Here is a 14,480-nt window from a genome sequence, read left to right as displayed (position 1 = left end):
TTCCACACCAGTACCCTCCACCTTGATGGCTTCTTTGGCACCTACACTTCCTCCAGCTACAACATTTCCAGTGATAGGTACTACATCAGACACAGGTACATCAACCAGCACAGAGACACCAACAGAGAAAACTACAGAATTGATCAAGGCCATGGAAGAAATGAGTATCTAGGCCACTGAGCTTAAGAATCTCAGAGAACAAGTGTCAAGTTTAGAAACTAATTGTAAACTTGCACAAATACATTATACGGAAGAAACTCAGAGGAACCTAAGGATGGCAAAAAGAATAAAAACCCTTGAGAAGGACTTAACACTACAAGAACCCTTAGGAGATATGAAAGAAATTCTTTGGGCCAACATCATTGATTCCATCAATGAGGTTTTCCCTTCAATTCAGATTATTTTTGAGCAAACAAAATTGTTCAAGATGGCTAAAGAGGCAATCCACAAAACAGTGGAAGAATTGGGAAATAAACCAGAACAAGCCAATCAGTTGATTACCCTTTTGAACAGCAAAAACATATATGAACTTGATGAATTAGATATAGAAGACAAAACAACAACAATCATAGAAATAAAAAAAAGTTCTCACTAAGAGGAACTTAATGTTCAATCTAGAGAAAAGATGTCAGAGCATCCAAACAGACATTGATAGCTTTATGCTAAATTATGGCATCTTAAGAGAAAAAGGACTCCCTAGTCCTATGGTGATCCATGATAAGTTGATGACCCAGGAAGATTATGTTGACAAGTTAAACAAGCTGGCCAAAAGCCAAGCTAGTACTTCAGGGCTGAAATATTTACCCACTAGAAAAGTGCTTTATGATGGCCTGGAGAATCTATTCTACATAGAACATGAAGTCAAGCACTTATTCACAAGCAAACCAAATTTTTCTAAGTACACAGAAGCCGATGAAATCTATAGGAAAATGATAAGGATGAAGTTACCTGACAGTGAATGGTGGACCAATTTGACTGATTTACTATAAGTTACTGTAGTAAATCTATAAGATAAAAGATAACTTCCAGGTAAAACAGGTAAAAGAGGATCAAAACAACACAGGTAAAGAGTATCAGTAGGTCAAAGATGAAAGTGATTCCAACACATAATTACAAAGCAACTGCAAGAGCCAAATCCGAGTCATAACAACCAACACAGTCACAATAAAAGGAACAACTAGAAGACAGTTCTCCATCTATCTCTATCTTCGTGTTGAAGATATTTTTTGTTTCCTAGAATAATTTGCATATAGTTATGAGATATTTTATATTAATTTTTGTACAAATACTTCACAAATCGAAGTAATTGGGGTGGATTAAAATACATTTATGTAGACATATTATTTTTGAGCCAAGGAGCTATTATACTCAAGACTGGATTGGTTTTACTGGAAATGAAATCAAGCTGAGGACATTTCACTAGATTCTTGTGCACAATTGGAATAAATAAGTATCATTTTCTCATGTTTAAATAATGTATTCTCTTTATGTTATGAAATGCTCATATCTATCTCTTATAAAATCTTAAAATCAAACAAGGAATGATATCATCAGAATTAGCTTAAGTGCACTTTTTTTTAACTGTTTTCTTTACTTATGTTTTCTACTAGACTGCCTTGGTCTGGGGATTCTTAATTTCCCCCTTACTTCTGTAGTTTACCCCCCTTTTTGGCCCATAGTTGAGGATACTTCATTACCCTTCGCTACTAGCCATCCTTCCTTTCTTCATCCCAATCTCAATTAAGGATTCTTCATTTCCCTTGGCCCTGGTTAGGACTTTCACCCGTTTGAACCTACAAATTTGCTTTTGTTGTACTAGCCTGCCCTGTGGACTCTTACCTTAGTGATATATCAAATCCACTTAAGCCTTTCTTGATTGACTCCATAGCCCAATGGCCTAAATATTTGCTCTGCCCTTTTTTCTTCTTAATTCCACCACCCAACCAAAACAAACAATCTTGAACATTAAGAACTAGCCTGAAATCTTATTTAAACAAAGTTAAATGATAAAGAGAGAGCCCTCTCTGGACTTACATTGGCTAGAACCTGAGTCTAAGAGATTGGTTTGTGGTTACCTCAGACTATTCCTTCTTTGATAACTTCTAAGGAAAAAATCTGAGTGATAACATAGTGGTCACCATACAGGGGATTCAAAACCCTCAGTCTTAATAAACCTTTGAGAAATTCAAATTTTTATTTTTAAGCATCTTAAAGGGTTATTAGAAGTTATTTCAAAAAGTTGATATAAAAAATCAAAATAAATCATAAAAAACTCGAAATCTGGCTTCAGGGAGAACTCATTATACCAGGGCCAACCCTGATCCAAATCCTCCCCCTATATTTGAAAATCCCAACCTTATTCCGAGAATAATCAGAAGACAGGAAAGTTCAGTAAGCCCTAGACCTCTTTTTAGATCCAATTCATGCCCTGCTGAGTGGTTATTCATTGAAGATATCCCTTTTGACGAGTATTTTAACCTATCTCTGTTTAGAACCAAGTCTGGGACTGAACTTGTGATCACAATCCTAGATCCAGAGTTTACCAGAGAACTTGAAACCTAATGAGCCATCTTGTCAACTGGCCGGAACCTTCTAAACTCCCCTTAGTCATCCCTTACCACTGATAGGCTCCCTGAAATTTCTGAAATAGCTTCAAAATCTTTAAGCTCACCATTTTTCCCCACATCTCTGAAGATCATCCCTCATCTCCATTTATACCTTCACTCCCCCATCAACCCATCACTACCCCTTAAATACCCATTACCCGTGTTACTCCAACCCCCCTTGTTGTCCCAAATCCTCCTGTTCTCAATCCTATCCAACTTACAACTATGGCACTCAGATATGCCCCTCTTATAATGCCTGCACCTCAAGGTGTCTTGCCAGCAGATTATCAGAGTAAAATTACCTTATTTGATGGCATTGGAACTTACAGAACACAGCAGCACACTAAGAAAATGACAGATTATTTTGAACTGCATGAGATTGACATGGGAGATGTTCAAATGAGAATCTTTGTCCAAACTTTAGCTGGAGAAGTGAGAACGTGGTTTATATCTTTGCCTCCTCAGAGCATAGATAGTTTAGAAGTTCTTTACCAACAATTCTTAAATAAGTGGGAGAGGAAAAAGAACTCCCTTCAAATTTTATCTGAATATGAAAGCCTAAAAGGGGACCAAACGAAACTATTCAAGACTACTGTACTAGGTTTAATAATGTATATAATGCAATCCCTATTGACCTTAGGCCTCCACCTAGCTTAGCCTTGATTAAGTTTCCAGACGGATTTGACACAGATATGGATTTTCAACTTAGAGAAAGGAATCCCGCTACACTTGAAGATATGCAAAATGTAGCACTTAGCGTAGAAGCTAATCTGTTATCCAAAAGAGCTAGGGTTAGAAATGAGAGAAGAACACCTTTGAAAGATGAAACTTCACCCTTTGATCAGAAAATGGATGCTTTAGCTAAAGGAATGGAAAAGTTAATGGATAGAATAGAAGTCATTAAAAGAAAACCTCACTGGAATAACCAATAGGCTAATCTAGCAAGGAATGCAAACTTTAGGAAAAACCAAAACCAGAACACTGGTAAAAATGGGCTTGATTAGGACATTAGGCCACCTTTACAGGAAAATTATGCTAAAACTTCCCACCAAGAAGACCCTGAGATAGACACCCAAATCAACCTTATGGGCTTAGATAATGAAGAAACTATTTTTCTAACTCAAGATGATCAAGAACTATATATGCTTCAACAGTTACAGACCCAAACAGGAGAATTCTTCGAATATAAGCAAGGGCGTGACTCTACTATTTTCGAAGTACAAAAATAGTACAACCTAAGAAGCAAGAAGAACACTGATGTTCCTGATCAAAATAAAAAAGTAGTGCCTAACCAACCTAAGAAAGTAAAAGCTACAAATCAGAATCCTCAAGTTACAAAAACCTTACAAATCCTTTCTAGACCACATCAAAATCCTCCCAGTCCCACCATTGAAGATGTAACTGATAACCAACCTGCTAAAGAGAAACCTTCCACTTCAGTCCCCCTCAAGGGAACAATGGAACAACCTCCAGAAATCATATTAGAAAATCCAGATGAAAACAATCTAAACAATGAAAAAGAACAAACTACTCAGAACCTTGGTGCTAAAATTTCAACTACTCAAACAGACAAATCCCCTCTGCCTTTCAATTTGGGAGAAGAGGTGGCCAAACTCAAAATCTTAGTGCCTCTAATAGAATTGGTTAAACATGAAACTTACAGATCTCAAATTAGTAAATCTTTAAACTTCTGTGAGAATGAAGACTCTATGAACCTTTTTGATGATCAACTTGAGTTAATTTTCAGACCAGATGTTAATGGAAATGCAGTTGAAGGAGGGATACCACCCTTCTACATCAGCCTTAATATCCATGATAAAATCATACATAATGCCATGCTTGACTCTGGGGCCTCACATAATCTTATGCCTAAGCCTGTAATGGAAAAGCTAAACTTGGATATCACCAGGCCTTACAAGGATCTGTTTCTTTTGATTCAAGCCAGGTTAAGTGCTTAGGGATTATAAAATATTTGTGTGTTCCCTAGTTTAGTACCCTGCCAAGACCATACTTATGTACATAGTTGTTGCTGACATACCTCCTAAGTATGGTATGTTGTTGTCAAGATCTTTGGGTGCTAAACTCCAGGGATCTCTGCAATTGGACATGTCCTATGCTACCATATCGATCTTTGGACATTCCAAGAAACTGTATAGAGAGACTCTGATGAAGTATGTAGTGAGTACTTAGGAGAGACCTCAGAACTTTCCTATATATTTAGTACATTCTGATATTGATTCTTTCATACTTTATAATGTTGAAACTAATCAAGAAGACACTTCAAACAACATAACAATAGAACCAAAAGAAATTGCAGTATTAAAAGAAAATCAAAATGTCCAAAAGATGACCTAGATACCTTAGTCAAGAAAGATCTCACTACCCTAGATGAAAACCATGAGCATGAAATCCTATGGCATCTTGAATTCGATGGGTCAGTCAATAAATTAGGTGCAAGAGTAGGTGTATGGATTTACAACTTAGAGTGATCATTCAAAGTGTCATGCCTACAGGTTAAACTTTAAATGCACAAACAACATGGCCGAATATGAAGCACTTCTGTTAGGTCTGAAACTGGTTAAAAGGTTAGGAGCCATAAGAGTCTCTATCATGGGAGATTCTGAGTTGGTGATTAAAAAAATCAATGCTGTTTATATGACAAGACATCCTAGACTAGGATTTTATAGAGGAACAATTATAGAGATACTAAATACATTATTAGAAACCAAGCTTGCTACTATTCCTAGAAAACACAACATTCAAGCTCATAGCTTGGCCATGTTTGCTAGTACTTGTAAGTTTCCTTTCCAGCCCAACCATCAGTACACTCCTAAGGTTAGGCATAGACCTGCTATTCTTAACAACTTAAAGAACTGGCAAGTATTTGAGAATGATCAACAATTTAACAATTTTTTGACTTTAGATGAGGAGTTTGTAAATAGCAACATAGACACAGACATAGCAATAGATTTTGATTGCTCTAATGAAGTAGAAATTAAAAAACTAGAAGATGATCAGATAGATAGATTTCATCCTACAAAGTTTACAAAAGCAGATATTCGAAACCTAAAACAAATGGAAATTGATGAGGCAATTAATGAAGAAACTAAAGTCATAAACCTTAAAGACAATTTTCTGCCCAAAGGATTAACTCCTTTGGAGGACTTATTAGATTCAAACGATATTCCTAAAAAGCCTAAAATGGAACCCTTGAAATCGGACATTGAGGAATGTAATATAGGATCTTAAGAATATCCTAAGCTGATAAAACTTTCAAAATAATTACCTCCCAATGAAAAACTGAAATATATGGAACTGCTGAAAGAATTCCAGGATGTTTTTTCTTGGAGTTATGAGGACTTGAAATCCTATGATACTAGCATAATACAACACACTATTCCCTTAAAAGAAGATCAAAAGCCTTTTAGACAGAATCTTAGAAGAATTAACCATGTTCTACTGCCTTCTATTGAAAAGGAGATCAAAAGAATGTATGAAGCTGGGATTATTGCACCTATTAGGTTCTCAGACTGGGTTTCCAATTTGGTACCCACTAGAAAGAAAACTGGCGAAATTAGGTTGTGTGTTGACCTTAGGAATTTGAATAAAGTTTCACTTAAGGATAACTATCCTCTTCCAAAAATGGATCACATACTACAGAGGGTAGTAGGTTCCTCCAGAATCTCACTGCTAGATGGGTTCTCCGGTTATAACCAAATCCTAGTCCACCCAGATGATCAGGAAAAGACTGCATTCACTACTCCATGGGGAACTTTCATGTATGTGAAAATGCTATTTGGGTTGAAAAATGCAGGGGCCACCTTTCAAAGAGAAATGGACATAGCCTTTGCTAAAGAAATTCATGACTTCCTAGTAATATACCTTGATGACCTCACAATTTTCTCTAAATTAGATCTACAACACCTGGATCATATTAGGCAGGTCTTTATTAAATGTAGGAAATATGGAATTTCTCTGAATCCTAAAAAATCTCTATTTGGGTTGGAAGAAGGGAAATTATTAGGCCACATTATCTCTAAAGATAGTATTAGGATTGACCCAACAAGAATTGAAGCTATTTTGCAGATACCACATCCCAGGAATATCAAAGAACTTCAAGCATTCCTAGGTAAAATAAACTTTTTGAGGAGATTTATCTCTAATTTAGCTGAGTAAATTAGATTACTAAACAACATGTTGAAGAAAGATTCGACTATTAAATGGACTCTAAAGGCTAAAAATTCATTTTCATATATAAATTTAGCCTTAACGCAAACACCAGTCCTCATCAGTCTAATGTTTGATAAGGAATTCATCATATTTTCTTTTGCTTCAGAACACAACATTGCTGCAGTCCTCTTGCAGAAAAATGATAGGGTTTTTGAACAACCAATAGCCTTCTTCAGTAAATCCCTGAGAGATGCACCTTTAAAGTATAATATAATGGAAAAGAAGGCTTTTTATCTGGTTAAAGCTATTAAATATTTCAGAGTTTATATCTTGTACTCTCATATAGTAGCTTATGTTCCCAATGTTGTAGTGAAGGATATTTAACTTAGGATGGACCTGATGGAAAGAGAGGAAAGTGGATAGCTACAATATTAGAGTATGATTTAGAAATAAAACCTACGAAATTGAGCAAAGGCCAAGGTTTGGCTAAGCTCATGGCTGAAACAAACTATCAGGCCCTAGACATAAAATTCATTGCAGAACTGGATAACGAAGAGGAGATGGCAACTCCACAGATCAACTAAGCCTTTATAGATTCACCATGGTATGATGACATAATATATTTTCTACAAAACCTTCAAGCTCCTCCAGAGCTATCCAAGACTAAAAGTAGGTTCTTAAATATGAAATCTTTGAAGTTTTGCATAATTGATAATGCTTTATTTTGGAAAAATCATGAAGGCGTTTTTCTAAATTGTTTGTTAAAGGAGGAATCTGATAAAATTTTGCAAGAGTTTCATGCAAGTGACTGTGGGAAACATCTATATTGGAAGACAAGCGCTGATAATATCTTGAGGGCTGGTTTTTACTGGCCCACTCTGTTTGCTGATGTTAAGAAGTTTGTAACCTCATGCCACAAATGTCAGATTTTTGAAGGAAAAAGAAAACTACTACCATATCCTTTAAAACCTATATCTACTGAAACACCATTTCAACAGTGGGGTATTGACTTCATTGGTGAAATTCATCCTCCCTCTTCTGCCCAACATAGATGGATCTTAATTGCCACAGATTATTTTACAAAGTGGATAGAAGCCATACCCTCAAGACAAGCCACTGATACTGTCATAATAGGTTTTCTTGAGGCCAACATTCTGTCTAGATTCGGTTGCCCCACTAAAATCATCACAGGCAATGTTGCAGCCTTTAAATCAAAGAGGATGATTTACTTTTGCAACAAATATCACATAACTCTTGGCCATTCCACAACCTACTATGCCCAGGGAAATGGAATTGTAGAGACATCCAATAAGAGGTTAATGAATATTATCAAAAAATTGTTGGAAGACAATAAGAAGACTTGGAATAAGAAACTAGTGAATGCTTTGTGGGCAGACAGGTTGACCACAAAGAAATCTATTGGTACCAATCCCTATCAGCTAGTCTATGGAATGGAGGTTGTCTTCCCATCTTCTTTGGGAACTCCAGTGATGAAATTAATTCAAGAAGCATAGGTTGAGAAAAATGATATTCATAGAAGGATCAACTGGACTATTCATTTGCAGCAAACCAGGGATCAAGTATACATCAGATCCCAAGTTGTGTAGGAGAGAATCAAGAAAGAATTCGACAAAAGAACCAAGGCAGAATATTTATATCTAGGAGATAAAGTCTTGAAATGGGACTCAAGAAGGCAAGATAAAGGGAAACATGGGAAGTTTGACTTCCTATGGAAAGGTCCTTACATTATTTATGTTTTCAGAGGTAATAATGCTTATTTCCTTAAAGGATTGGATGTTGCAGAAGTAGAAGGAGGACCAGTCAATGGTCGAATGCTAAAGCACTATATAGATCCCAGTCACTGATTCTACTAATTACTTGTACATACTATATCATTAACAAAGTTTAGTTTGGATTGGATGGTAAATTTTGGAGTTGAAGCCCGAAGAAAAGGCCCTAAGCTTCAAAAGTTTCACTGTCAGTAAAGTATCAATAAAGCAGCAAAGTAAAAGGAAAATTGCATAATAAAATCATAAAAATTCAGAAGGCCATTGATCTACTAGTTCTTGACATTTCACTAGGAAATGCCATCCCCAAGTGGAGCCACTATTATGTTCCTATACCAATAGGTGTCATAATTTTTGAATGGATGAGGTCAAAGCTGTAATATGTACATACCTTTTCTTTCTGCAAATGTTTTCCATATTCAAGAAATCAAAAAATTAAAAAAATGTAAAGAGGGTATGTCCTAAAAGAAAAATCGAAGGACAAAAAGAATAAAAAAGGTCAAAAAGATGAAAAAATGAAACCCAATAAAAAAGAAAAAGATCATGAAAGTGTGCAAGTCCAAATGCCACTGCTATTTATTTTTCTGCATAATAATTATTGTGTACAACTTGTTATTTATGCCACAATCCATGGTAACCAAATAGTTTAATCTTGGTTATTACATGTTTTGAATTTCATGCCTAGAAATAGAGAATAAAATCTGACCAAACTGTTTAATCTTGGCAGATAAGTAGATAGGTAGAGAAAATAAAAAGGAGCTCAACAGTTTAATATGAGCCCTTGGATGTAATAAGGATAGATTTAGATAGATTTCTATTGTAAAAGAAAAGAAAGATATTTTGATAAGGGTTTTCCAGCTTAAGTGCCCTAATAAAGGGTAGAAAAAATGGTTGGATGAGTATGTGGGTAAGTAGTTGTATGGTTGTAGAATTGTGATGATTGATTAGATAAAATCATATCATTTACCTTCATCATCAAGTTGCTTAAAGTATGGATGATAATGAAACATTTACAAAGTCAAATAATTAATTTCCCTATTCATTTTACCTCTAATTTCACTAATATCCCATAAGTAAAGTCAAAAGTACTTAAAACCTTAAGTTAAAGGGGCTTAGAGCATTTCTTTGACTTCTAGAGGGACCGGACCATCGGCCCAATAACTTATAGGGTCTAAGTACTAAAACTCCCTTGTCAACATTCACTCCCTTCATAATTCACTCATATCACCCAAAAAATCCCTTTTCCTAAGGTAAAATCACCATTTTCCTAGTGAAAATAATTACCCCCGGACAAAACCCCACAAAAAGCATTTTAGCCTAAGTTATGATGTGTAAATCTTGATATATAAATACATGTCAATACATTATACTTAGCACATTTTTCCTTCCACCTTCATTTCATATTAACTTTAATTTCCACTATATATATTTAACTCCTGTAAATAACCCTTTCCGGTATTATTTATTAAACCCATATGATAAATATCCCTCCCTCGAGGTTTGAAATGTAAACCTTATTTAATAAATTAATTAGGTGGGTTAATTCATCGATCAACAGCTAATTAATAACTAAAACCCTCAGTTTAATAAAAGATATTAATTATCAACTTGTGGTTAATTAATAATATATCCGCGCCAATCAAATCACCCCTGATGTCATTAAGTCCTCCCTAATCCGCAATTAATATCCTGTTGGGCCCCTCCATTAACTCCCCAATCAAATCAATGCCCCGATCACCATGTGATCTGACCCCTTTAGATCCATTGGTCGAAGCTTGTATCGGGTGGCCTCCGAAAGCCAACCTTTACCTACCCGATGTGAGTGGTTTCACTATTCACCCCCACTGCTATGTGGTGCCCGATGAATGGCATCGGGTAGCCTCCCCCCAAAACCATTTATCCTGAAAGGCGGTGCGATGGATCCTGCTTACCGCCTCCACTACGCGACAAAATGTCACATCCCCCGGTTGGCGCCAACTTTCGTTTTCTGATGTACCCGCCAATATCATTGACTTTATGCATAAAACCAAAAACCTCATTGTTTTTCATTTTTTATCGTGAAAATAACATTCTGATTCCATGTGATCCAAATTGGATCCATGAAAATTATCAAAGTGCCATGACTGTATCAAATTAGGACAGACTTCGAATTTATGAACAAAGTGTTAGAAAATTATATATTACGGAGCAATGGAACACATAAAATATTGCAGAAATATAAACACAGAAAACGCACAAAACAAGAGAGACACAGATATACGTGGTTCACCCAGTTTGGGCTACGTCCACCCCGAACAACCAGTCCTTCCTTTCTATTATCCAGCAAAATGAAGAGACACAACCTACAACAAATCCGCTATAATATCCTCTGTTTTCTCTCACAGTCTCACCTCTCTGTTTCTCGCTCACAGAATACACATCTATCACACAGCCTCAAATACAATACCCTCATACAAAGAGAGGGGTTGCCTTCTAGGGCAAAAAACCCTAAACTAAACATAATTTCTACTGTCAGATCATCCGCCTAATGAACGGCCCAGATTGACTAGAAATTACTATACCTTTACAAGGCAATTTTACAGTTGTTTTTAGCTTCGGGGGCGCTGCCCCCGAAACCCCCCTGGACCCCCCTGGACCCCCCCTGCAGCGAACATTTTATGGGCGGCGTTGCCGCCCCCATTTCGAGCTGGGGTCCTATGTGGTGATACCTTTGAATATAGAAGATAATCAGGCTCCACACCCAACACAAAGAGCTATCAGGGAGACCTCTGGACAGTGGAAGTTTGTAGCCAGCAAGGAATGACGATGACCTCGGTCAAAGCGCGCTAACCGAGGCCCATGGAGACCGCGCAAGAGGCAAAACTAGCAGTTTGGAAGCCCGGATCGGGAAACGGAGGCCATTTCTAATCGCAAATCGCTGGGAAAAACCCCTTAAGAAGGGAAAGCCCCGGGTGCTCGATCGCATTGGAAGCTGAGAAACCATAGGGAAAGCACTAAGGCGAAAGGCGGGTCCCGTGCTCCAAAAATTGGTGGAATATCATAGGCACATTGGGCGGTAAGCGAATTTGGGCAGAGAACGAGCGATTCCATTCATTGCACGACGTGTGTCCAATGAATGAGAGAGAAAAATGCCTCTCATTGTCGGCTAACGGTCGAGCAGGTCAACTGCACGAGAAGAGCGAACACCGTAGGATTTGGGGGCTCTAGATCTGACGACGGAGATTGTGCTTGATGGGAAACCAGATTTGATGAGGGAATTAAGCCGCGACATATAAATGTTTGAAGTCCGATTTGACCGTTGAGTTGGCGGATGAATCATTTCACAACGTAACTAAAATACCGAACCGTTGAGGAAGAGCTGGCACAGTTCATGAGAGGACAAGTGGCCACTTCCCTGTGGGATGTTGGTGATGACGCAGAGGCAGGGAACTCTAAGCGAACAATAGTAGGTGATATGAAGGGGCGGAAGCGGAAGTGAACTGATAAGGACAGATTGGCTTTAAGCCATGAACAAACAAAGAACAAGACAGAGAATAAAAGAGAGGAAGAGCTAGAGAAGAAAAACAGTGAATGAAAAGGTGAAAGAGACAGTGAAGCAAGAAGTAGAAAACAGAGAGCTGAGCTAACCTAAGGTAGCATCGAGTATATAGAAGGCTTGAGAGGTTTAAGCGATCCCTGTGAGGACATCTGTCGGGAATTGAGCACCACATTGGGCTCATCCCATTGAAGACCAGAGAGGTCGAGACTTGGTAAGGAAAGAGTCTGTGCACTCTAGTGGCTTGGGGAATCCAAGAACCACCCTACCAAGAATTATCTGTTTCAGGAGACTCAAGTTGAGCTCCTCATTGTAAATCTCTGCTTTAAAGACACAATAAAAGAAGGACACCACTGAAAGCTAGACCGGAGACATAGCCCTGGAGGATAGTGTGAACTCCTTATTAATTTGTTGTGTTCTTGTATTTTCTCACTGTGTTTCTCTTACTGTCTTCCATTTACCAGTGTCTGTGTATTTTGAAATCTGATCTATCAGTTGCATAAGATAACATAGACACACACCAGCACATGAGTTTGCAATACCTTCATTCATTAATTATTTAACTGAGATCACTCACGAGTGATTTTCAGATCAAGTGGTATCATAGCTTTAGGCTGTTAAGGTTAGACAAGCTTGTGTTGGTTTAGCTATTGAATGCTAACTAGATCAAAGCTCAAATTAGGAGAAGGAGAGTTGGTCGAAACTAATCCTCAAATTGGGAGAGTCTATCCTCGGAAAACAATGTCAGAGGAAGGTTCTATGGGGCTTGACCCTCAATTCATAGATAGTTTCCTAGCTATAAAGTCCATGGTAGAAAAAATGTATAGGGACTTTAGAAAACATAAGGATGAAGATTCATCAGGCTCTAAACAAGATAAAGGAGAAGATGAGTCTCACTTCCATGACCACTCAAAAGGAAAGGGGAAAGAAGAAAGCTTTATCCCACCTCCTAATAGCCCTGAACATAAAAAGAAGGCATATTTGATTAAACTGGATGTTAAATTTGATTTACCTATATATGATAGAGAGTTGAATGCAGAAAAGATGGAAAATCGGATTAGACAAATTGATGTTTATTGTAGAGTGTAGAATATTGATTCAGACAAGTGCAAGATTCAGCTGGCAAGCCTACGCCTTGGAGGCACTGCCTTGGTTTGGTGGGAAGGTAGAACCCAAGCTGACATGAAAATACATGGTAAGACTATCTCTGTTTGGATTGAATTTGTTTCTGCAATCAAAAATCAGTTCTATCCATTGGCCTACATGCAGCAAGCCATGATGAGTTGGTAAACTCTTCGACAGTTGAAAGGGCAAAGTGTGCAAGGGTACACTCAAGAATTTAGAAAGAGAGCATTGATTCTAGGAATCTCATTAGACTCACCTGAGACTCTGTTGAAGTACATTGGTGGTCTACACAGCTACATGAGGCACACTATCCTCATGTTTAATCCCACTAGTATAGATGAGGTATCTGTACAAGCTACTCATCTAGAAGCTAGAGGAAAGAATGGAAGTCCAGAAGTTAGGGGATCATCCCAACCCACTGCAAGCAAGAATAAGGAGAAAAGAAAGTAGAAATGGAAAGCAAGGAAGGCTAACACTGCATATAAAAGAAAGGCTTCACGCACTCACTGTAAAAAGGATGGGCATGATGATGAGCACTGTTGGATTCTGCATCCGGAGCTGAGACCTAAGAAGTTCAAGGGAAAGAAGAAGAAGACTGCTGCAACTATTCAGAAATATTTGGGGTCAGACTCAGGAGATGAAACAACCATTGCAGCGACAGGTATAAGAGGTAAGAATTCTGAAGCATCTACTAGTAATTCTGCACAATCTACTATTGATGAAGAAAATGAGAGAAAAAGACATGAGCTTTTCATATTCGAGTTATTACCAAACATCAAAAGATTGATACTTTGTTTGATAGTGGCTCATCAGTAAATTTGATTTCTGAACCAATTGCAAAGAATTTGGGATTAGTAACTACACCTCACAAGAAACCATACCCATTAGGATGGTTGAATGATAAAGCACAACTACAAGTGACTAGACAATGCAAACTCAAGCTTTCTTTTGCATCAACGTTTGTAGATGAGGTTGAGTTAGACATAATTCCTTTGGATATATGTGGAATCGTTTTAGGAAGTCCTTACTTGTATGACAAAAAAGCTATTTTCTATAGAGTTGAGAACACATATCTACTTGTTAAAGGCGGAATCGAATATTTTGTAAGAGCTCATAAGCTCAAGAATAATTATACTCTCATAAACTCAGGGCAGATGAAAAGAATGATAAATTCATGCAAACAATTGTTACTAATGGTTGTAAAGGAAAAGAAACCTGATAAAACCAATGTATTTGAGGGCTGTAATGCTAAACAAC

The sequence above is a fragment of the Pinus tabuliformis genome, chromosome 4_1 (genome assembly GCF_031772625.1).
Source record: "Pinus tabuliformis cultivar Carrire ecotype Pingquan chromosome 4_1, CPIR1, whole genome shotgun sequence".
In the NCBI taxonomy this organism is placed as follows: Eukaryota; Viridiplantae; Streptophyta; class Pinopsida; order Pinales; family Pinaceae; genus Pinus; species Pinus tabuliformis.
This window is presented reverse-complemented; position numbering follows the sequence as displayed.